The following is a 23,125-nucleotide window of genomic DNA, read 5'->3' as shown; positions in this document are numbered from 1 at the left end:
CAACCTCACTTGGGGAAACCATAGAGAAAGACACTGACAGCCCACGAAATGCACTGCCGTCTATTAGCCACCATGGATGCCTGAAGATTATGGCTGTGGAGTTCAAGTCATATCCTCTTCTGCTGTGACAACCTGTGATGTCCTATACTGGCTGGGATGACTTCTCCTGCAACACCATTTAAGCAGCACTGCAGAAGAAGCCAGACCCATTATCTGCATGTTTCAGCAAGTTTGATCACTAAGGCATACAGATTGTGGCTAGGATGGCTTCTCTTGCATTACAATTTAAACTGGACTTCATTAGGAATCAGTCCTTGGATCTGAGAGCCATGGGGAGATCCTGGCTGGGACAGGTTTTCCTGCACTGGGTTTAAACTGCTGCACAAGGAATCAGGCTCAGGATTTGCTTGCCTCAGGAAGATCGCTCTTTAAGACATACAGATCCTGGCTGGAACAGCTTCTCTTGCAGCCTGCTTAAAACCAGGCTGCATGAGAAGCCAGCCCCAAGCTGAGCTGGTGGGAACTGTCTGCTTGAACTGGTAAAACAGTGAAATGCTTACAAGAATTGACTTTCACAGCTTCAGAATTTTGACACAAAAGACTCTGATGTTGCTCCTTGACCAAACTGAATCTGCAAGCCTTTATTTTCTTGCCTGTTTTAGCATCTTAATATTGCATGTTAATGATAGTTTTGCAATATTTTGCTGTATAAATTGTGGAAAAAATTCACAAAAATTGCCATGGAAAAAAAAAACCGATCTGGAAACCCAGGAGTGAAAAAAGATGAGAAGGCTCACAATTACATATGAAGAACACAAACAGAAGAACAAAAGGCACAATTCATATAGCTGTTCTCATAATGTCCAAGTCCAGTCCCTGCCCACACATGAAGATGTACCCAGAGTGAAGACTCTATTCTGCCTCTTGTATCCCATGTTTGTTTACTCTGGGTTGAGGGCCAAAGATTCATCTAGGTATGCCAAGAGTTGGTCTCCAGCAGCCCTTTCAACCATAAGACTGATTAAAACCTTAGAAGCTGTTTATCCTTTTGCTGAATTATACAGTAGAACATTGCCAATGACCTGCATTATGCTACTGACAGTTCAAAACATCTCGATAGCTTCAGTGAATGAAGCACCAAACTTTGAATTGTATAGTCCCTGCATTTATGCTTGGGACAAGAAATATCCAATCCCATAAAAATAACTGACTTCAAGAAGCTGTTGGGAGGGAAATTAATATTGTATAATGACAACATTAGGAACTCACTTAAACAAAATAAAGACAAAAAAGGGACAAAGTGATTTATTAGGAAAGATTCTTGAAAACAGTATCTGGTAATGAGAACCAGTAGGAGTTTGGGCTATCAAACACAAGGTGGGAGTTCTTATAAAATTACAAGTGATCTGCAAACTACAGAGATCAGTTCCTCTGAAGGAAATGGCAGCTCCGTTGGCTGAGTTCTATAGTTCCAGATCCTCTGTAAACTACCACCCCCCTCCCAAACTTTACCTTCTCAGGTATCACCCCTAAAATTTCCAGGAATTTGACAAGTTGTAATTGGCAACTCTAACTGCAGCCCACAGATTCCTGGACTTATCAGGCTCAGTTGATTTTTGCACAACAGTGCAGTTAAAATGATTTATTTCAATAACCTCTACTCCTGGCATGGCTGGGAGGGAATAGTCAGGTAGGAGGTCCATCAGGTACACTGGGCCCAGACTGCAAACGGCCTTAAAATTGACCAGTTGTAATTTCTGGATCAGGGGCAGGCCCATGTTACAAAAGTCTAGCCTGGAGGTGACTCTCATAGGATCACTGTGGCTAGGTAGGACCGGGTAGGGTGCTAGTAGCTTGGCCTGGCAAAGGTGGAATAATGCCAGCTTCACTACCTTAGTGACCTTTCAATACAGGCATCAAAGATCATACCCAATTTCCTAGCAGATTATGCAGCAATCAACTGCACACTGTCTAGGCAGGGCAAATACATTTCCTCACCAGGTCCTTTCCTACCCAGCTTGGAGGGGTTGAGTTTCATGTGACTCTGCTCAAACCAGACCATCACAACTTCCAAACAACTGACAAATATTTTTGGTTGAGAGTCGGGACAGCCATCCATCAGGAGACAAAGCTGGGTGTCACCAGCACTGGACTGAACTCCTGGACCAGCTGGGCAAGAGGGGAAATAAAGATGTTAAATAAGATGGGGTGTATAAAGATGTTAAATAAGGTGGGGAAGAGGACTGCACCCTGGGGTACTCCTCAAGGGAGCTGGCAGCATCACAATTGGTTCTTCCCCATATCAACCCTATATCCATGACTATGAAAAAAGGAGATCAGCCTTTGCAAGGCTGTCCTCCGTATTCCAGCATGGGTGAGGTGGCAAGCAAGGAGCTCATGCTTTACCATGTCAAACGCTACGTGAGGTCTAACAACATCACCTGTGCCTACCTTCCCCAGTCCAGCTGTCACTGGAGATTGTTCATTGGAGTGACCAGAGCCATCTCCACCCCATGTCCAGGATGGAAACCAGAATGAAATGGGTTGAGGGCCAAAGATTCATCTAGGTATGCCAAGAGTTGGTCTCCAGCAGCCCTTTCAACCATAAGACTCTTTGTATATTGTAGGTTAACTTCACATACCTCTGTCCTTGTCACAAAACAAGTTTTAATGAATACAATACTGAAGGAAGTTTACAAGAGCACATTCTGTGTCTAATCTACTTGTGTTCACTAGCGTATGTCAGCAGAATGTATGTGTCTATGGATTGTACACATAAAGTCTGTATGGGTGGTCAAGAACCTGCAAGTAATGTCATTGACAATAAGAAGAACATGAGCTTTTAATTTTTAGGCTCCACATTTTCCACTTGCATTCAGTCAAGCTATAATTGCCATATGGAACAGGCTCACTGTTTTTTAGACAGATATAAATGTTCATTTAGGAGCACCAATGTTTTCCAACAAAAGAATCCTATTTTGAACTCTGAACTTTAATCTGAGCTGCATCTCATAAGAACCGTGTTAAATAGCTACAACTTTAATCATGTGTATGGGTGACCTGCAGACTTCCATCCTATTTATGCACAACAAATAGTTAACAGCTTGTGAGAATGTTGTCCTCAAACTCCATTAGCGATGTGTTGTGGCTGCTGCCCATATGTGTTTAAAGCAGAGGCTCCTAATTTTTTGCTCTTAAAATTCCTCTCTTAGGAAACATTTTGGCCACCTAGTATGCAAGTTCAAACAGCCCCAGCTGGGATGTTTCAATCTGTAGGGTGTAAGGAAAAATTCCTTTTTCAAAATGAGTTATTATCTAAAGACTAATTTACCACAGGAATTTTATTTTGCTTGCTTATATCCTGCAATGACACATTTTTCACAAAATCAATACTTGGCATAGATATTTTACAACTGTTTGGAAGCTGAACATCTTAATCTGATAATGTTACAGACCAATAGAAGCTTCAGCTTGGTTTAATATTCATTTTATGACTATGACTAGGAAAGACAATGCAGATCATGAAAACTTTCTAGCTAGCTTTATTTGCAGCATTATTATTTTACTTGGCAAAGTATTTTTGAATGCATTGATTCCAGAAATGGAACCACAACACCCATGTTATACTCAATGGCCAGCCCTTGTTACAGTGGGGTAATCTATGAAAGCAGAAGGATGAAGAGCCGGACATAAGGCACTGGGATTAAACTAGAGGGACATGGCATGTTGGAAATATAACTAATACAAGAAATTTGTGGGAATGCCTATCCCATCCCCCAAGCTTTGCTTTCTCTCCTCTCCAGCCTTCTCTCATTATTTCTCCCTTCTGCCACTCCTTTCCTTACTCTCTTCTTCTCTCTTTCTGCCTCCCTAGTCCATTACTCCTTTTCTCTCTTTTCCTCCCATCCCATCATTCTCCTGGCTTCCCCCCCCCTCCCACAGCTTCCTCTCCCTCCCTCAGCAGCAGTGGTGGTGGCAGCTCTCCAGGAATAACAGATCTCCCAACTACAGAGATTAGTTCCCGTCAGAGCTGCCAGCTGATGGTTGGGAAATTCCTGGAGATCATAGAATCATAGAATCATAGAATCATAGAGTTGGAAGGGTCCATACAGGCCATCTAGTCCAACCCCCTGCTCAACGCAGGATCAGCCCTAAGCATCCTAAAGCATCCAAGAAAAGTGTGTATCCAACCTTTGCTTGAAGACTGCCAGTGAGGGGGAGCTCACCACCTCCTTAGGCAGCCTATTCCTGCTGCCTACTCTGCTGAACTACTCTGTGAAAATTTTTTTCCTGATATCTAGCCTATATCATTGTACTTGTAGTTTAAACCCATTACTACATGTCCTCTCCTCTGCAGCCAACGGAAACAGCATCCTGCCCTCCTCCAAGTGACAACCTTTCAAATACTTAAAGAGGGCTATCATGTGGAGTTAGAGCCTTGGGAGGATGATGTTTGGGAGGGAAGCAAACTCAGCAGAGAGCCAGTTTGTTGTAGTGGTTAGGAGTGCAGACTTCTATTCTGGCATGCCGGGTTCGATTCTACATGCAACCAGCTGGGTGACCTTGGGCTCGCCATGGCACTGATAAAACTGTTCTGACCGAGCAGTGATATCAGGCCTCTCTCAGCCTCACCCACCTCACAGGGTGTCTGTTCTGGGGAAAGGAAAGGTGAATGTAAGCTGCTTTGAGCCTCCTTCGGGTAGAGAAAAGCAGCATATAAGAACCAATACTGCTTATTCTTCATAATGTCACAGGCTCTGCCCTCCGAAGGGGCTATTTTCTCAAGGGGAACTTGTCTCTGTCATCTGGGGTTTAGTTGTAATTCCAGGTGATCCCCAGCCCTCACCTGGAAGTTGTCCCAACAGAAATTCCATCTGACCAATAAAAGGACAGAAGAAAATGGTAAGATCCAGATAGTCTACTGTACATTAAAGCATCAAACCCTAAATAATAATTTCTGTCTTTTTTATTTCAATATATTTCAATAAAGAAGATGGAGAGAAATTATTATTTAGGATTTGATGCTTTATTGTACAGAGGACTATCCAGATCTTACCATTTTCTTCTCATCTGGAGGTTAACAAATTGGAGAAAATGGAAGGTAGAACCTGTCTCTATCTAAGATCTCTCCCTTCCTCAAACCCCATCATCTCCAGTCTCTATCCCTCAAATCTCGAGGTATTTCCCAACCTAAAATTGGCAGCCCTACCTCCTTCCCACTCAACAACCAACCTTTCTTTATCTGGTCCTCTGTCTTCAGCTCTATCTTTCTTCAAGTATTCCCACAAAGAAGCCTAAAGTGTCCATCTCTCCTGGAATCCCCACAACCAGGCCCAGAATTTCTCTCTCTGAGCATCCATCTTTATCCATGCATCCACACAAAACATATCACCTGAAAGTGTGGCTGGGTGTGGGTAAGGTCAACTATGGCCATGCTGTCATGTATGTGGTCACAAATATGTCATCATCTGCCCATTCCATAAAACTGAGAAGCATTTGCCACATGACTAATCACCCTCATATTGAGAGAGATTCTTGGTCAGGAGAACACTGTGAAGACTACATGGTCTTCTCCTTGCCTTGAAATGCTGCACTGTTATCTCCTCTCAGCTAAAGTACTCACCAACCATGAACCCCATCATAAGTTCTTTCACCAAATTTCCCACTAAGCCTATTTCTCCCCAGGCATCCCCAAACACATGTCCCCAATTTTAGTCTTTCTCCCAGTTTCCCCAAACATAAGTCTACCACTTTTACCTGTATCCAAGTGTCCTTAAAATAAGTCCAAAGTTTCTCTTTTCTCCAAGTGCCCCTAAAAATGAATTCAAAGTTTCTGTCTTTCACCAAATGTCTATATTTTCATTCTGTCCCCAAGAATCCCTACAAATAAGCCTACATTTTTCTTTCTCCAAGCATCTCTACAGATGAGTCCACAATTTCTGTCCTTCTCCATGTGTCTCCTCAAATAAGTCTACAATTTCTCTTTCTCCAAGTATCCCTGCAAATGAATCTACATTTTTTATCTTTCTCCTAGCATTCCTACTAGTCTACAGTCTCTTTCCAAGTGTCCCAATGAAGAAGGCTACTAAGCCCTTCTCTCTCCCAGTATACCCAGCCTGCCACATTCATCCTTTCCCCAATATACTCACCCACTACTTTATTGACCTCATCACTTTCTCCCAGCTCACCTACCCAAATGTCTACTGCACCCGTCTATCTCCCAGCACACCTACCCTGAAGTCTATGAAGACCATCTCTCTCCCAGCACACCTACACAGAAGCCTGCAAAGCCCAACTATCCTCCAGTATATCCATCCAGAATCATCTAAAGGTGTGACATGGAGAGGTGTATGAGTAACTCCCTCTCAAGATATGATGTGGGGAGGTAGGTGGGTGACCACCACTCAGGGGCAAATGAGAGAGGGATGACTCACACCCAGAAACCATGTACATGATGAGTTGATGCACTTGGGGGACTCCATAGTGAATTTCACATATCTAGCAGACCAAGAGACAGCCTACTGCATAATGAACCCAATGAACCAAACTGGGCTTTGGACCCAATGGGGTTTGTGGAAGTTCAGAGTTCAAGGTTCGTGATGGAACCTGGCCTGCGTACTCCAACAAACCTTCATTTTCCCTTTACTCCAGATGAACTGCTGTTGGCTGGATTAGGGAAAACATACAGGTTTTCTCCCAACACATATTTCTCCCAACAGACCAACAGCAACAAAGGACTGCTAAGGCTAAGAAAATGTCAGGAGGAAAGGACTGAACCTCTCCTCCCCTTGCCCAACAGACTTAATTTGAATCAAGTATCTTGGTTTCTGTTTCCCAATTAAAAATTCTTGGTCGATCTGGTGGAGCTCTTGTCTTATTTGGCCATCTAACACCTTCTAGTACATGAACAATTTGTGTGACCTTATAAGGCTACTCTCATGTTCTTCTGGACACTGCAATAAAAAAGCACATTTGCCCATGAAAAGCTTTCAATCTGAGTTGTCTCCTCGAGAATGCAAAATAAAAAGTCTTCTCTAAATGCAGGACCTTGATAAGTGAATCTCGTAGTCTGTTACAGTGTTTATCTAGTAATTTTGATGGAAGCTTATTCAGACAGTGTCAAGGTTATCATACTCATGGCCTGAAAATGTTTCAAAATATTTCCAACATGTCAAAATGCATCTGTAGCTTTAGGACATGGCATTTCTTGTCTTTAGTATCTTGAAGATCATTATGTTGTATCTGACAGGATCATGCTCTTTGTAATTTACACCAGTGACCTGTTCACTGGGTGAAAAACAGTTTCCATCTATTCAGCACTTTCTCCCGAGATTCCTTCATTGCTTTATTATAGGCTTCATTGTACTAGTCCCCAAAGAAAATTGGACTGATTTTAGCAGATTTTTCTCATGCCAGTGAATGACAGCATATAGACCTTCTACACACTGAGGATTTGGATGCTCTTTAGGCTTTCATACTACAGCGTGTACTGCAGTTAGTTTTGGGCCATTCTGTACAATGGTAATTAATTAAACAATCTGCAACATCATCATCATCATCATCATCATTATTATTATTATTATTATTATTATTATTATTATTATTATTACTACTACTACTACTTTCATCACCATAATTATGAACAACAACTGTATGTGTATTGCCTTTTCTTAAGGAAAAGAGATAAAATACAGTTCTATGACTCAAGAATCAATGCTATAGTTATTAACAACAGGTAACATTAGTTTATTAACATCTATTAATCTCTATAGCTGTATACCGAGTACAATTTTGCACAAAGCAAGTTATATCTCTAACTAGTAATTCATCTGAAACATATAGTTCTGTTTTACTAGCATTCCTGTTTGCTGAATTGAAATATAGTATCCATCAACTTGAGATTCCCTCAGTCTTTATGTGACTAATGTAAGAAGAGCCATGCTGTATGAGATCAAGATTCTGTTAGTCCATCTTAATTCTGCTTGCCAGGTGCTTCTAGAACATAATGAGTTTCTAAACTCATAAGAAATAATTAAGTTCATTAAATAGTACATTTATTTTTCACCCTTAAAACCATGTGTGACAGAACCCAGAAGTAAGGGTGAAAGGAAACCTAGAAAAAGAGAAGGAAAAATAAAGAAAAGAATAATAAATACAGGGATTGTTTGTTTCCATGCAGATCCCAGCTCATAAAGAGTTAATGCCAGGCAAAGTCAGTGTATTGGACTGACTGCCTAAGAAGGGATGGGGTGAGAGTAGGGGAAGAAAAGAGAAGGCTAGTCAGATTGAAGAGTCTGAAAGGAGATTCAAGCAACTCAGTCAAGTGAGAGATACTCAGGACAGCCTGAGGGAAAAATCTGAATTCAGTGGAGAACAGTTGTGTTCTAAGTACAGCCCTGGAAAAAAAAATAAGGGGGAGGCTGAAAAAGAAATTCTGGAAGAAAAAATCCAAACTCTGATGCCTAGTCTGCTGGAGAAAAAACTCTTAACCCTAAGGTAGTTGAAGAGCTGGATTCAGGGGAGCTCTGGAAGCAAGTGTGATATTAGTCGGCTAAGAAGGAGAAGTATGTCAGTGAAAAGACCATTTTGTTAAAGAAGACAAAGTTGTGTGTCTTAGTTCCCTGACCCCTTCCATCTTCACAACATGGTTTAATCCTGTTTTTCATAGTAGGTTCCCTGCAAAGTCCACACCCAGCAGAACAGTTTCTCTCGGTTGCTTTCTGTCTCAGCAACTATCATTCAGAGGAACAGTAGGCTGGATCTAACGCTTCTTTTTTTAGTCTTGCCCAGTTCTCCTTACTACAGCCCCAACCTATGTGGCAATCATTCGTGCAGAGCCAATGAGACCCAGCATAGGTTTTTTGGTGGTCAGAGGGGACCATTTACTCCCTTTTTAACCAGCAGAAAATCTGATTGGATCCAACCTACTGACTTTGAACATTTAGGTGTCAAGACCATTTAGTACTATAGATGTATCTCTGTTCCTTGAATTTATCTAACGTTCTTTCTCTTAGGATTTTTTTTTCTTTTTGCATTTCCATTACCAAGAACATCTTTGAGTTTAGAGTGAAAGGTGTTGAACCATTGATGCTGATTCACTCTGGCTTCATCTTGATTAGCAAAATTGCTTAAATAGGTACTTGTTGAGAAGTAATGAATGAACTAATGAGGTGACCTACCTAGGAAACAATCTTGACATTATTCTATGTATTTAGACTATTTCTATACTGCTTCTTCAGCTTCCTGCTTGAGGCAGCATAGAAATATCCTAAATTAAGAAAATTAAAACATCACAATAGAAAAAGAAGCCATTACTAAAAAGCTATTAAAAACAAGCCATTGCACCTAACAGCATAAAAGAACTGTACATAAAACAGAAGCAAACCATGAAAAAACTGATAAGAGAAACCCCCTAATTAAAAGCCTGAATTAAAAGATGTGCTTTGGCCTGGCTGGCTCCTAAAAGAAAAGACACTAAGTAAGCTTCAAATGGGATAGTGTTTCAGAGACAGACAGAAAGTGCTTTATCTCTAGTCACCTGCTGCCTCACTTCCAAAGGCAGAGCACAGAGACCAGGACTTAAGAGGAAGACTTTAACTGGTGAACTGGATAATAAGGGAAGACATGCTCTTTTAGGTTCTTCAGACTAAAGCCATTTGTGGCTTTAAAGGTAAGGACCAGGAATTTGAATTGTCCCAGGAAACTGATGAGTAACCAGTGTGGATCTTTCTCCACAATAGCTGTAACCAACTCATGACAATAGCCTGACTGCTGCATTTTGGACCATTTGACATTTATGGACTGTTTTCAAAGGCAGCCCATGTAGATCACATTACTTAATCTGACATTACATTGTCACATCATGGATCACTGTGGCCAAATCATGCTTTCTGAGGAATGGTTGTTGCTGGTGATTCACTCAGAGTTGATAAGCCTTCGGGGAGCCTTCGGGGAGGGCGGTATATAAATCTAAATAAATAAAATAAATAAATAAAAGACATGTCATAGAAGCTACATGAATGGCTAGTCGTAGGCCAGGCTCTAATAGGATCCCAAGCTATGAATCTACTCTTCCAGGGAGTGCAATCCATTCCAAGAAAAGCTGATTTTACAGATCCAAAGCAGCTTCTCCATTGACCGACAGAACCTAAGGGAGTATCTCTCTGAATATGACTGCCAAAGAACATTCACTGGTTCTAACTGGCTAGTGATCCAAGAGAGGTCTGCCTGGTATCAACTAGGGTCAGGGTCTTCTTTGTCCTGCACCTTTCCTGTGGAATACTGTGCACAGTTCTGGTCACTGTATATCTCAAAGGACATTGCATTGCTGGAAAAAATACAGAGGAGGGCAACTAAAATGCTTCAGGGGATTGGAGCATCTTCTTTATGAGGGAAGGCTGATGGTCTTTTCAGTTATAGAAAAGAGATAACTGGGGATCATGATAAAGCTTTATAAAATTATGCATGTGTGGAGTGAATTGACAAGGAGAAATTCTCTCTCTCTCTCTCTCTCTCTCTCTCTCTCTCTCTCTCTCTCTCTCTCTCAAAATACAAGAACTCAGGGGGTGTGGCTGATACAGTGTGTTCAGGAGTACAAAAGTTGTACTTTGCACAGAGAGTGATTATAATATGGAATTCACTGCCAGAAGATGTACTGATGGCCATAGAAATAAACACCTTTAAAAAGGGATTCAATAGATTAATGGAGAAGTCTTTTAGTAGCTTCTAGCCATGGTAGCTGAGGGGAACCTTCACATTCAGAGTCATTAAGCCTCTGTATCTCAGAGCCAGGAGATAACATCAGGGGAAGGCCTCTGCCTCTTTACCCTGTTTGTAGTTTTCTGATTTTCCTTTCTTTCTCCAGATGTTTTCCCCATCATCTTCTAGCATCTCTTATTCCATTTCCTTATTCTTAAAACCTTTTGCTTTCTGACCTTCTTCTAGGTTTTGTGTAGTTTCATCTCTAAGATCTGGCTAGTACCACTAGGTTTTAATGTAACTCTTGGCTTACTGAGTACATTTTCTGTAATAAATATGTACATGAATTACACATCAGCCCTCAGGGAAAGGGATTCTAGCAGAGTAGCTAACTATAGTTTACTTCCACTCTGCTAGAAAAATGCTCACCATCCATAATACTCTGTGAACATAAGCAATTTCATAAACTCCTTTTGGCATTTAAGTAAATTTAAGTCCTCAGATTGAGTTAAACTTGAAAGGCAGCAACTGTCACAAAATCTCTTACTGAATCTCTAGCTCAAGTATGGTTTTAACTTTTGACATCCACATTCAAGTTCAGTGATTGTTCCCCTAGAATCACTCTGGTTCTTATGGAAAGATGTTAAAAACAATAGAAGCATGATTGGGTCAGAAGGACACTCACAAGAATTTTATGATGGGAAGAAGCCATTTATTAATCTAAAGTTACCTCTGCTTTCTGGGGCTCCTAGAATATTGAGTGTGATTTTTTCACTATGACCCATTATGCACGGGGGTTTTAGCGCACATTCGGGGTGGAATGGCGGCGACTAAAAACACCGATAATGCACAGAGCCGGCTGCAACCGGCCGCAGCTTTGGTGCATGCCACCGAAAAAGCCGCGTCAGTGAAACGCGGAAGAAAGCGCAGCTTCCGGGTGACCGGGGCGCAACCAGAAGCGGCGCCCGGATCGGCGCGTGCATAATCGGTTACTCTGGGTTTTGCCGCCGTCGCGCCCCGCCCCGTGTATAACTGGTATGCGTCGCGTCTTCCCCCTCCGTGTTTTCCATGTGACCCGAAATCGACGTTTCGGCGGCCGTGCATAATGGGCCACAGAAAATGTTTGTCCTTGAGGGGAAGGGTCTATAATCAACCATCTAAGGTATCAATGTCAGGCCTTTACCCCAATAACTTCATCCCTATTGTATCCCTCCTCTCCTATATGAGAGTCATCAGATAAGCTGCAAGTTCAGCTGGGAAATATAAAAAAAGACTCGGAAGGACTTCAGACATGTAAATTCTTAACTTGATAAGAGCAACATCAAGTGATGGCTTCTGCAGTGGTTTCCAGTGGATACAGTTCATAAATTCAGCATCATCAAATCTCTGCAGGAATCAAATCAAAGTTTCTAGAATTAAATAAAGAGAAGTAAAATTTTGTCCGTACTCATATTTTGAACTTATCTAGTAGCTCACTGATTACTAGAACCCAATTGTAGTACCTATAATTTCTGACAATGAAGATCCTTATTTGTGTTAAGCACATATATCCTGTCATCTATTATACCATATCTAATAAATATTCCAGACTTTAACAAATTCATACCATGTCTCACAAACAAATTATTTCTATTTGCAATTTTATAAGCACATCACATTTATCAGTGTGTGAAGGTTGAACCTAAATCTTGGATTGTTTTAAATTGTTTACCTTTCCACCTGAGCTGTTAGCAAGATTGCACGCTATGCCATAAATTAGCCACAGTTTCCAAGCTGCTGATTCATTTGCACGGGTGAAAGGTGAGCGCTCAATGATTTCCACCACGGTTAACATAAACATTGACCTGATCAACTGCAGTGCTCTCTCTGGGCTATAACATAGTCACAGATTTATCATTCCTGCCTTAGCTTTGCTCCAGGCGCCTGATTAAAAAGCCTGGACCAGTGTTTACTTTTATCTTTGTGCTTTGATTTTCACTTTGGAGCACTTTAACAGGACGGCACTCCTGCCCACTCCTGCTGCTTACATGCTTTCTGGCATTTATTGTCTGAGTTTTCTTCTCAGTGTGACATCAACATTTAACTGCATAATATACCTTCTGTATGCAAGGATAATCCACATCTTCATCATCACACCACTTCTTGGGGCTTGGTTCCTTCACCACTGTGGATATAATGGAGAAGAAAGCAATCACAAAGGCCCCTGGGATCTTTAAGTTGCCTCAAAAGACTAATAAAATTCACCATATGTTTCTTCTATCTGCTGTGAACCACGCTTCACATTTTAAATCCATGCAAGAAGCTGAAGGCTTAGTGTGATGATGTCAGTGAGATGAATAGTTTACTGGAGTTGTTGCAATTCATCATGGCTTCCTCTTGGCTTGCTTACAGCCACATGGGGCTTAACACTAGCATTTGAATGTTTATTGAAGAGAGAAGAATCACAATTAGGAAATATCAAATACATCCCCTGTACTGATAAGAGACTATTTCTGGCTGCCAAGGGAAAGGAAGGTCTATCCATCTTAAAATCCACCGTATTTCAAAACCTCAGCATCCAAGCTGGACAAAAGGAAGTAACTTAGGGTCAGACTATATGTGACATCAGTGTACTGTGAGTCTCAACATGTTTTTTGGTCTAAAAAGCATCTGGTGGGGGTAGAAGAGGCCATTACAGTGCTAAGAAAGGAGTGTTAAATTATTTTCCTATGCCATTAAATGCTCCCTTTTTAGCTTTAGTAGGGGAAAAGACAGGCTTCTGGGGTTAACAGGAGCTTTGGGGGAATATATTGGCTATAGAAAATAGAAAGAGGGGACTAAAGTAAAGTAAATTCCTCCTTCTCTTGGTCCATAGTCTTGATTTGGATCAAAACCCAAAACTTCTTTGTAGGATCAAATTACCTTCTTTGAGATCTAGTCATAGGCCCAGAGCCCATGAGCAGTTTGGCCATCAGTTTATGAAAACCCAAACACATTCTGGCTTTTATATCTACCGCTGCATCTACAATTGCAACTGAATGACCGTTTACTCACTGGGAACTTCACTGCCCCAGCTCCCATGCAGGAGCACAAATTGGGGGCGGATGAAGTGCACCAGTCCAAACGCTCCCCCGTGTGGGTGCAGGAAGAGGTGGGGTAACCTGCCACGACTAAAACTCCAGCCTGCAGCCCAGTATGAAACCTCCAGTGCATAAATGGTCAATGGGAAGAATAATGTGTAGCCATGATCTGTCTCAAAATGCTTTTGTGTGAAACACATTTTTAGTGTTTCTTTACCATTCCTGTATTTAAAATTCCCTGAACAAGAAGAATTATCACAGCAGAGTGATAGAAAGCCTAGCTTTTCCTCCATGATAGGCTATTTTTTTAAATACTATTTTATGTAGTCTGAAACTAGCTTGCCAAATATCCCATGTCTACAGAAAGTCTGTTCCCAGCCTGATGTTCCACTATTTCTCAGCTAGGTGGTAGGGGAGAAAACTGAGAGGCTGGGAGGGACTGAACAGCAGCATCTCAATTCAAATTCATGGTAGTGTTAAGGGAAAGTACCTCCCACTGATATGCCCTGACTTGTGGGGTTTCACAGGGAGTGGTTGTCTATCCAATGCACCCCCTTACCCAGCTAATCCAAAGTTTCAGGCTTGGGTGTCATCAATATGCTGATGAACACCCAGCTGTATCTGCTGATGGATGACCATCCATCTCTACCTCCAAATATTCTGGCCAGTTGCTTGGAGGCTGTGGTTGGCTCAAGTGCCTGGGTGTGATCTTGGACTCAACCCCCAGATGGAGTCCCATACCACAAATGCTTCCCACAAAGGCTTTCTACCATCTTTATCAAGTGTGGCAGCTAGTGTGACACCCAATATGGCCACTGTCATCCATCCAACTGTCACCTCCAGATTAGACAGTTGCACATCACTCTATGCAGGACTACCCTTGTACCTGATCTGGAAACTTCAACTGGCCCAGAATGTGGGTGTCTGAATCCTCAATGGAACCATTTGGAAGGCACATATTTGACTAGTGCGTTCTCAGATGCACTTGCTCCAGATTGAGGGCTGAATCAGATTATAGATTCTGGTTCTTACTTTTAAGGCCCTAAATGGTCTGGGATCAGCACATTAAATCTGCTCAAGATCCCCAGCCCCAGAGGTATTAAATTGACCTCAACAAGAGCTGAAAACACCCTGGTACTGTCCTAGTGGAACACTCTCCCAAGTGAGATCAACAGGGCTTAAAATAGTTCCATAGCACCTGCAAAACAGTCTTTCCACCAGGCTTATGGCTGGACTCACAAAATGTATTGAGGCCTCTTTTGAAGTTATTTCAATGTTCTGAAAAGGTGCTAAATTCAAATAGACAAGCAAGGGGAATAAATTCCTTTGATAATCCACAGTTGTTTTGGTCAGATGCAAAATAATTGCTATGATAGCTTCTACAGAAAATGTGATTCCTCCTCGTTATTTCTTCATCTACCCTGTGAGGGGAAAGTATTGCTAGAGTGTTACAAAAAACAAAAAAGGATATGTCAAATGGGTTACAGTTCAAATTACAAACACGAGTTTGCTATTGGAATATGTAACATCCTAATACGATAAATTCTATGAAGAAATAATTAAACAGGTCTGGGACTGAAAGGAGGAATTAAACATAATATAGATTGATTTTGACGCATATGTTGTGCAAGATGCTGTAATTCTGAGAATTAAATATTTATATATACTTTGGAAATAGTAAAGTATCTCTTTTCTAATGTAAAGAAAGGTACAGTAAACTATGGGTCAATTCACATTGTATCCCAGCATGTAGAATCTACTTGTCTTGGGGCACAGTGTTGGCATTTGAGACCTATGTGTTTACTGTAGCAGATGAGAAAACCTTGCTCATATGACCAGATCACTAAACATTCTTTATATGTAGGACAGATATTGAAAAGGCTCCCGCTGGTGTGTTTACAAAGCTTCTTTCCCTTATTCCTTACTAGATTATTACTGTCAGTGTGGACAGTAATCATACAGTAGCAGAGGCATGTAGCCTGCTAGTGGAGGGAAGCAGTTAATAACAGCAACAAGACAACAACAACAAAGTTAACCACTGTGGCTAGATGCTTTATAAATGTGGATGTTTTCATCTCAGAGTGATGGTAAGTGAGGAATAGGGTTAAGAATGGGAGTGGATATACTTTCCTGGGATTGAGGCATTCAGGCCTGAAAAACAAAGCTATTAATATAATAGGATATACTGATGTCATTTCTGAAATAAATTAGATTTTTTAAAAAGTAATAATGAATCATGAGATTTTATGTAAGGAGAAAGATCATGCAACTGTGTCTCCATGTTACAAATCTGCCCCAAGTCCAAAGGAATTACGTTAACATGTTTAAAAGGCCTTGTCATACATAGAAACCGGCTGTACTGATAGAACACTAACTGAAATCACAATTCATTGTTTTTTAAATATATACCATGGTAGTCTAGTGACCCAACAGAAGTATTATGTATGTTCCCTTGAGTTTAAAACTTGTAGATTTATGTACTCACCCTGCAGCAGAGACCCAGACATAGTGGAGATGAAAAGAGCTGCTTTTCTTCACTGCAAAAGAATGTGCTAAAGCTTCATATCCTTGGCATAATTAATGTCAACTTTAGAAGCTATCACATCACTAGCACAGGGTGTTACAGGGTGTTACAATAGTTCAGCTAAATGACAAGGGCCTGAATTGCCAGCCAAATTATTATCACACCAAGATAATAAGGGCTGGACTCTGGAGATGCCACTTAAGTGACAGAATGTAGTACTTACCACAGATGTTATGCGTTATTTAATGGATGGGAACAGGCTGAACATTACACTAAAATTCCACTAGGCTTGAGAATAACTGAGATAATTACTATTATGTGGTCAGTGTCCCAAACACAAAAGACCTCATATCTAAAGTATTCAGTTGAATAATATATTGTCAGATTCAAGTGTACAGCACAAAAATAAATCTCTGATGCTTTGTAGAGCTGAATATCACTATATTAAAAACACTAGATGATTTTCAAACTGAGATCTTCTACAGTCTGAACAAATACGTTTCTTGCTTTCCTGGGGGGGGGCATTTGCTGATAACACAAATGAATAAATGTCTCATTGGCAAGTTATTTTTTATCCTGTAGAGTAAACTGCTTTTTATGCATCAAATATGTTTTTTTAAATGCATCAAACATGTTTCAAGTATCTTGTCAGCTCTTTTGTCCATCCTGAGGATTTTCTCATGTATGAAATGGCCACGTATGAAGATGCCTACTTGCCAGTCAAGTAGCTCACAAAATACTTGCCACGCAATAAAGGTGGTAGGAACTAAAAATCAGATACTCACCAAGTTAAATGTCCATATGGAGCAGCTGTTTCAATCATGGCAGCAAGTGGCAAAAGCTGCAACACAAAATAAAATAATAAATAATCTCCTTCATCTGCCTTCAAATTGGATGGCTGTTTCACCACTCAGCCAGTCTAGCCTCAAGCTTCATTTGAAGCTGGACTGGGGCAAATCTATCCATGGCTTTAATTACCATGAATGCCTCTTTTCAATGAATATATTTACTGACACTTAGACAATTAACAGAGTCATCTTAAGCATAGTAGCATGGCAGGTTGTTGAACTCAATAGGAGTAAATTCACACTGCAAAATTATGCACATACTATGTTAAGTTATACTAGTAAACTGTTGAGCATATACATACTAAATAACAGGCTACACATTCATTGACACTTAAAGATGCTGCTGCAGAAAAGAGATATTCATGCAGAAATATCTCTGCAGAAATATCTCTACAGAAATATGCTGCAGAAAAGAGATATTCAAAAAAGAGATACACAGCTGGGGAATAGAGCATGAGGCTCCCTAGTTGACTTAAGGAGTAGCTGGGAATGGTGTGGATCTCCAAGGCACCTCTGGACTCTGCTGACTGCTAGGTCAGGCTCCCTCTCCCATGCTGTGCCAATGCTCTCGTGGGGAGGTAATAAAGGATTATTATTTATTCCAAACATTGGTGTGTCACGTCTTATTCCAGGACAAAATGCCCTCCTTCGAGTCAATAACAATGGTTTTTAAAGGCTAATTGAGTGTGCATATTCCTTCCTTCCTAGCTAAGATTAATGCTAATTTTAGAGCAGTCTGATCATCTGGCATTAAGACATATGTCTCTAATTTCCATACACATTGCATAAAATTGCAAGAAGATTATTCTTATTCCTGACTGAAATCCAGGTTAATCTGACAGGATTAATCATGCTGCAATAAAATGACTCTTCAAATGCATGTTTAGGAGTTAAAAAGTTTAAATATTAGTATGTTATTTATGTTACAGTTTTATGTTTACCAAGAGGACAGATTGTGGGTGCTGTTTTGATTGATAGTACAGAGGACCAGAAAAAGCATGCATTCTATTAGTAGACTTTTTGTTTCTTAGCGTGCCTCCTTCTGAACCACAAAGGTTGGCAAAGGCCCACGTGGGCTCACTTCTTTTTCTTTTCTGTTTGCCTACCTTCCCTTTACCAGGGTTGAGAATGAGCTTTGCCATCTGTCTTAGTTACACTTGGGAGGCTTGCAGTGACAAAGTTTGAAAACCCTTGGCTAATATCCAATCACAGAAAATAAAGATTCATTCCATTCTTCCAGAACAAGTTTAAGAAGTGATGGCCACAGTAGAACAAGCTCATGGCATACAAAATAAAATGAAGCAGAACTATATTATATTTGATCTACAGTGTATTTTGTAGAAACATGAATTGGAAGTTATTATAGTGGCATGACATTTTCATTATAAGCCCCTATTTTCAGTGCTTCATAATTCAGCACCAGGCAATTGCTCCAGGGTAAAACAACACAGGAGTTTTTGGGATGGCAAAAAAGAATATCTAGGTATGCATGTTTTTATGTGTGAAAAATAGAAGGAAAGAGTATAGGAGAAACCCACGACTGCTGACTGTATTTGATTGAATTTATTCTTGTGTGGTCCCTAGTACCAACATCCTATTTACAGAGAAAAAAATCCCAAGATGATTTAAAGGCAAAAATAATTATGCAGAAGATATTGCTTCTTCTACTGCTATTACTTGCTAAATGTATGGTCAAGATGAGGGCACCATGAGAAGGTTTTCATTGATTTTGCTGGGACAAAATCTCATTTTAAAGCACATTTAGGGAGGAAACACAGTTGTTTGAGAAAAGAGTTTGAATAACAAGTAGCAGTGAAGGAAGAGATTGCTGATCTTACAGGTCACAAAAATGCATAAGGTGACAACGGGATTCCTTATGTCAGAGGCACTACCCAAGTAGGCCCTCCCTCCCGTTTTTGCATTATTTTAATTACAAATAAATTGCAATTTATGAAAATTCATGTTCATTCTAACCCGACAGTGTGAAGACTCAGGAAGATATTTAGATTTCCGCTGCATAATTTTCAAGTTGAAGATATATAGCAAATGATATCAGCTTCATTAGTTGTCTCATTTTTCTCAAGACACAAGGAAGGACTTTTCTAACTTATGCTGATCCCATTATCCATATTTATGCCACATCCACATAGGGTTTTCCTAATTTCTACTAGGCAATTATTGAATATTAACATCAATCCATATAGCGGTTGGCAGGGGAATCACAAGATTTATGGAGGAGGTCCAGCCAACATGGAAAAAAGGAACCCTGCATAAACCCATAAAACACTTGATATTTTCTATAGCATGGGCTGTATTTTAGTTTAGTGTTTATACTTCAAGGACTCAATAGCTTGAAGCTATACAGTAGTCTAGTAAAAACAGAAGGGGGAGAAAACCAGCCATGAGAAGCTATATTGTATATGTGGTTTGTGAATAGTATTGTCCAACTATCAGTCAAAGGTTGATGCATACATGCACACTCTAAGAGTTATGATAACCTTGGTCAGGAAGAAGAAGAAGAAGAAGAAGAAGAAGAAGAAGAAGAAGAGTTGCTTCTTATATGCTGCTTTTCTCTACCCGAAGGAGTCTCAAAGCAGCTTACATTTGCCTTCCCTTTCCTGTCCCTACAACAGACACCCTGTGAGGTAGGTGAGGCTTTGAGAGCCCTGATATTATTGCTTAGTCAGAACAGCTTTACCAGTGCTGTGGTGAGCATAGAATCAAACCGAGCTCACTGGATTAGAAGTCCGCACTCCTAACCACTATACCAAGCTGGCTCTATTGAACCTATATTCCTTGAATGTGTGTGCTTAATAGCATAAAATAGCTATCACATAACCTAATCTTTTGCCAGGAAGGCCTTCTGATTTATTTATTTAGACTTATTTTTCTCAAGACACAAGGAAGGACTTTTCTAACTTACGCTGATCCCATTATCCATATTTATCCATATTTATGCAACATCCACATAGGGACTTAGACTTAGACTTAGACTTAGACTTAGAGCTGGCTTGTTTACAGAAAGAATAAAACAATATACAACAAGTCATATATCTTTAAAAAATCCCCAATAATTCTAAAAACAGTCCCCAGCAACATAAATTCGGAGATATACACAGTTTACTATTAAAACCCTCTACTGATGCATTGGACCATTGGACCAGTGATGGTAATATTGATTGGCAATTGGTAATAAGATGATATGAGGTTCCTGATGACAGCTAATACTACGCACAGGAACCGAGGGAGGGAGGGACTGGATCTCACACTCTGGGATCACCACCCAGCCCTAACCAAATGCCTGGCAGAAGAGCTCCATTTTGCAAGCCCTGCAGAACTCAGAGAGTCCCATCAAGACTCGCAGCTTGTCTGGGAGCTCATTCCACCTGTTAGGGGCCAAGCCCAAAAAGGCCCTGGCCCTGGCCCTGGCCCTGGCCCTGGCCCGGTGTACCTCCTGGGGCTCCAGGACCTTCAGCAAAATCATACCCATAGACTTGTGTGCCCTGCTTGGGGTTTAAGGAGGCAGATAGTCCTGTAGGTAAGCAGTGCCCAAGCTGCATAAAATCTTAAGGTCAAAACCAATACCTTGAACCTGACCCAGAAGCAAACTGGCAGCCAATGGAGATGTTTCAACAAAGGTTTAACATGGGACGTCCAAGGTGACTTGGTCAGGACCTGTGCAGCTGCATTCTGCACCAGTTGCAATTTCCGGGTCAGAGACAAGGGTAGGCCCACATAGAGTTATAAAAGTCTAATCTGGAAGTGACTGTTGCATGGATTACAGTGGCCAAATGTTCTGGGGACAAGCAGGATGCTAATAGCCAGCCTTGGCATAGGTGAAAAAACCATCTGGGCTACCTCAGTGACCTGAGCCTCCATAGAAAGGGAGGCATCAAAAGTCAATCCTGAATTCCAGGCATGTGGCACAGATATCAATTGCACCCCATCCAGGCAAGGAAGACACACTTCCTGATCCTGCCCCCTTAGACCCAGCCATAGGACCTCCATGTTGGAGGGGTTGAGTTTCAAGCAACTCATCCTTATCCATCCAGCTACAGCTTCCAAACAACTGGCAAATGTTTCTGGGGGGACATCTAGCTGGCCATCCATCAGGAGATAGAGCTGGTTGTCATCCAGATACCGATGACAACCCAGTCCATAACTCTAGATCAACTGGGCAAGAGACGCATGTAGATGTTAAACAAGGTAGGAGAGAGTATCACTCCTTGTGGCACCCCACATGGAAGTGCAAAGGGGTCAGACAACTCACCTCCCAACAGGCGGGATCAACCTGCCTTGGCACTAACACATGTGTATATGTTATAATGTGCATGTATATACAAAAAAAAAAAATTGACCACAGAGAAAAGCCTTGGAGGCCAAAACACATTTGATCTTATTTAATGTGGTTCAAGGTTATCAACCTTAAATATACTGAAGTATTGGTCCTATGTTGTTGGTTAAAAGTTTTTAACCTGTAAAAATGGAATATAGATTTAGTTCAAATATTCACCACTTCAAGGGCAGAATGTGCCAATGCTTTGAACGTATCATTTTATTCACTTTGTAATAAATAGTCATTCAGTGAACTGTGCATCCAATTGGTAATGGGGTAACTTCCATATGTACATCCACCATACAGGATAATTTTACAATGGATCCCATTGTGGGAAGGAGAGGCTCCCTCGCTTGCTGAAGGTGTTAGCAACTGTAATCTGAAATTTTTATTTCAACCACAGACTTGGAAAAATGCCCAGGGAACTTTGTCCTTGCAATAAAGGATATTGGGTGAGAGGGGGAGAAGATATAAAGTTGATGTTTTTTAAAATGTTTTATTTTATTAAGATACACAGAATAGTTGTCAGTTCATATACAATGCTTAAATTAATAATTTTGGTATTAGGGAGTTCCTCAATTAGTCAGAAAGCATTTAAAAACACCTTCATAATTTATATAACACTAACCCAGAATTATACATATATATTGCAAAATTGTATCAATTTCCAGGCACTATTTCACCCATAATTTTTGACAACTAATTTCTCCCTCTCCATATATTGATCATTCCTAATAAAAAAAGTCAATTATGTCCCCATTGATTAGAAACTTCCATGCCCAGTCCAAGACTGTGTAATCCTAAAACAGAGTTACAGAAATCAAAGAGATTAAAAAGGTGTAGCTATGCAGAGGATTGCACTGTTAATCTCATTAGCTGAAAGATAGTTCCAATCAATTGTTGGCAAATTCTCCCTTCTTTGCATTACCTCCATCAACTGCTGACCTTCTGTGTGTCGATATCAGAGATTCATTACCACTCAAATCAGCCCAAACTTGTGAAAGACTTTCCATAAACCAAAAAGACTGCTTCAAAGATTGCTATAATGTGTCCATAGCAAGGCCCATTTGATGTGGCTAAAATGTTACACAGAATGCCAAGATCAGTTGCTCTTACAGGTACACAAAAGCCTCGTACTTAACAGCCTAAAAGCAGTACATGTTATCACAAAAAGGAAATCTCACAAAGGTAGTAAAGGTTTTCAAGGAGAGGCTGCACAGCTCTCTGTAGGGGGGATTCTTTTTTTTGACTTTGTGCACCGACTGTCCTCATGAACGAGATGCTCCATAAATCCCCTGCCAATTCCACGTCACTGGCTTGACCTCCAGCAATACACGTTAAAATGTTTTAAATATTCTACAATGAAAAAGCCGTGTAATTAATATATGAGGAAAATCTTCAGATTAAATTCTAATCCTCTATATTATGTATCCATGTATTTGTTTGTAAAGAAGAAAAGTGAATAATACTCTTGATATTACTGTAATTGCAGTTGTCAAGAATTAAGCCTTAGCAATTAGCACTCTGCTAGCAAATTAGGCAAATTGCATGTCAGAACAAGGTTGACACACACACACACACACACACACAGAGTTTTCCTTATCCTCACCTTGTTAAAATAATGTGGATAATAAAATGTAATTTCTGTGATAATCTAGGA

General features: G+C 40.5%; 1 long non-coding RNA gene across 2 annotated transcripts in view; it reads right to left on the bottom strand.

Moving 5' to 3' along the window:
- Positions 1-17,365, bottom strand: part of LOC143841785 (uncharacterized) — a 56,054-nt gene extending 38,689 nt beyond the window's left edge. The window contains exons 1-4 of one of the 2 annotated variants that reach the window (XR_013232827.1): positions 17,260-17,365; positions 17,067-17,122; positions 16,243-16,294; positions 12,795-12,862 (exon numbers count right to left, since the gene is read on the bottom strand). This is a non-coding gene — a long non-coding RNA (uncharacterized LOC143841785). Of the gene's footprint in view, positions 1-12,794; positions 12,863-16,242; positions 16,295-17,066 lie in introns of both variants that reach the window. The other variant, XR_013232826.1, reaches the window with a different exon arrangement.
- Between the last annotated feature and the right edge of the window lie 5,760 nt (positions 17,366-23,125).

Source organism: Paroedura picta, chromosome 7 (assembly GCF_049243985.1).
Source record: "Paroedura picta isolate Pp20150507F chromosome 7, Ppicta_v3.0, whole genome shotgun sequence".
Taxonomy (NCBI): Eukaryota; Metazoa; Chordata; class Lepidosauria; order Squamata; family Gekkonidae; genus Paroedura; species Paroedura picta.
The sequence above is the reverse complement of the archived record's forward strand: the minus strand, read 5'-3'. Positions and strand labels throughout refer to the sequence as shown.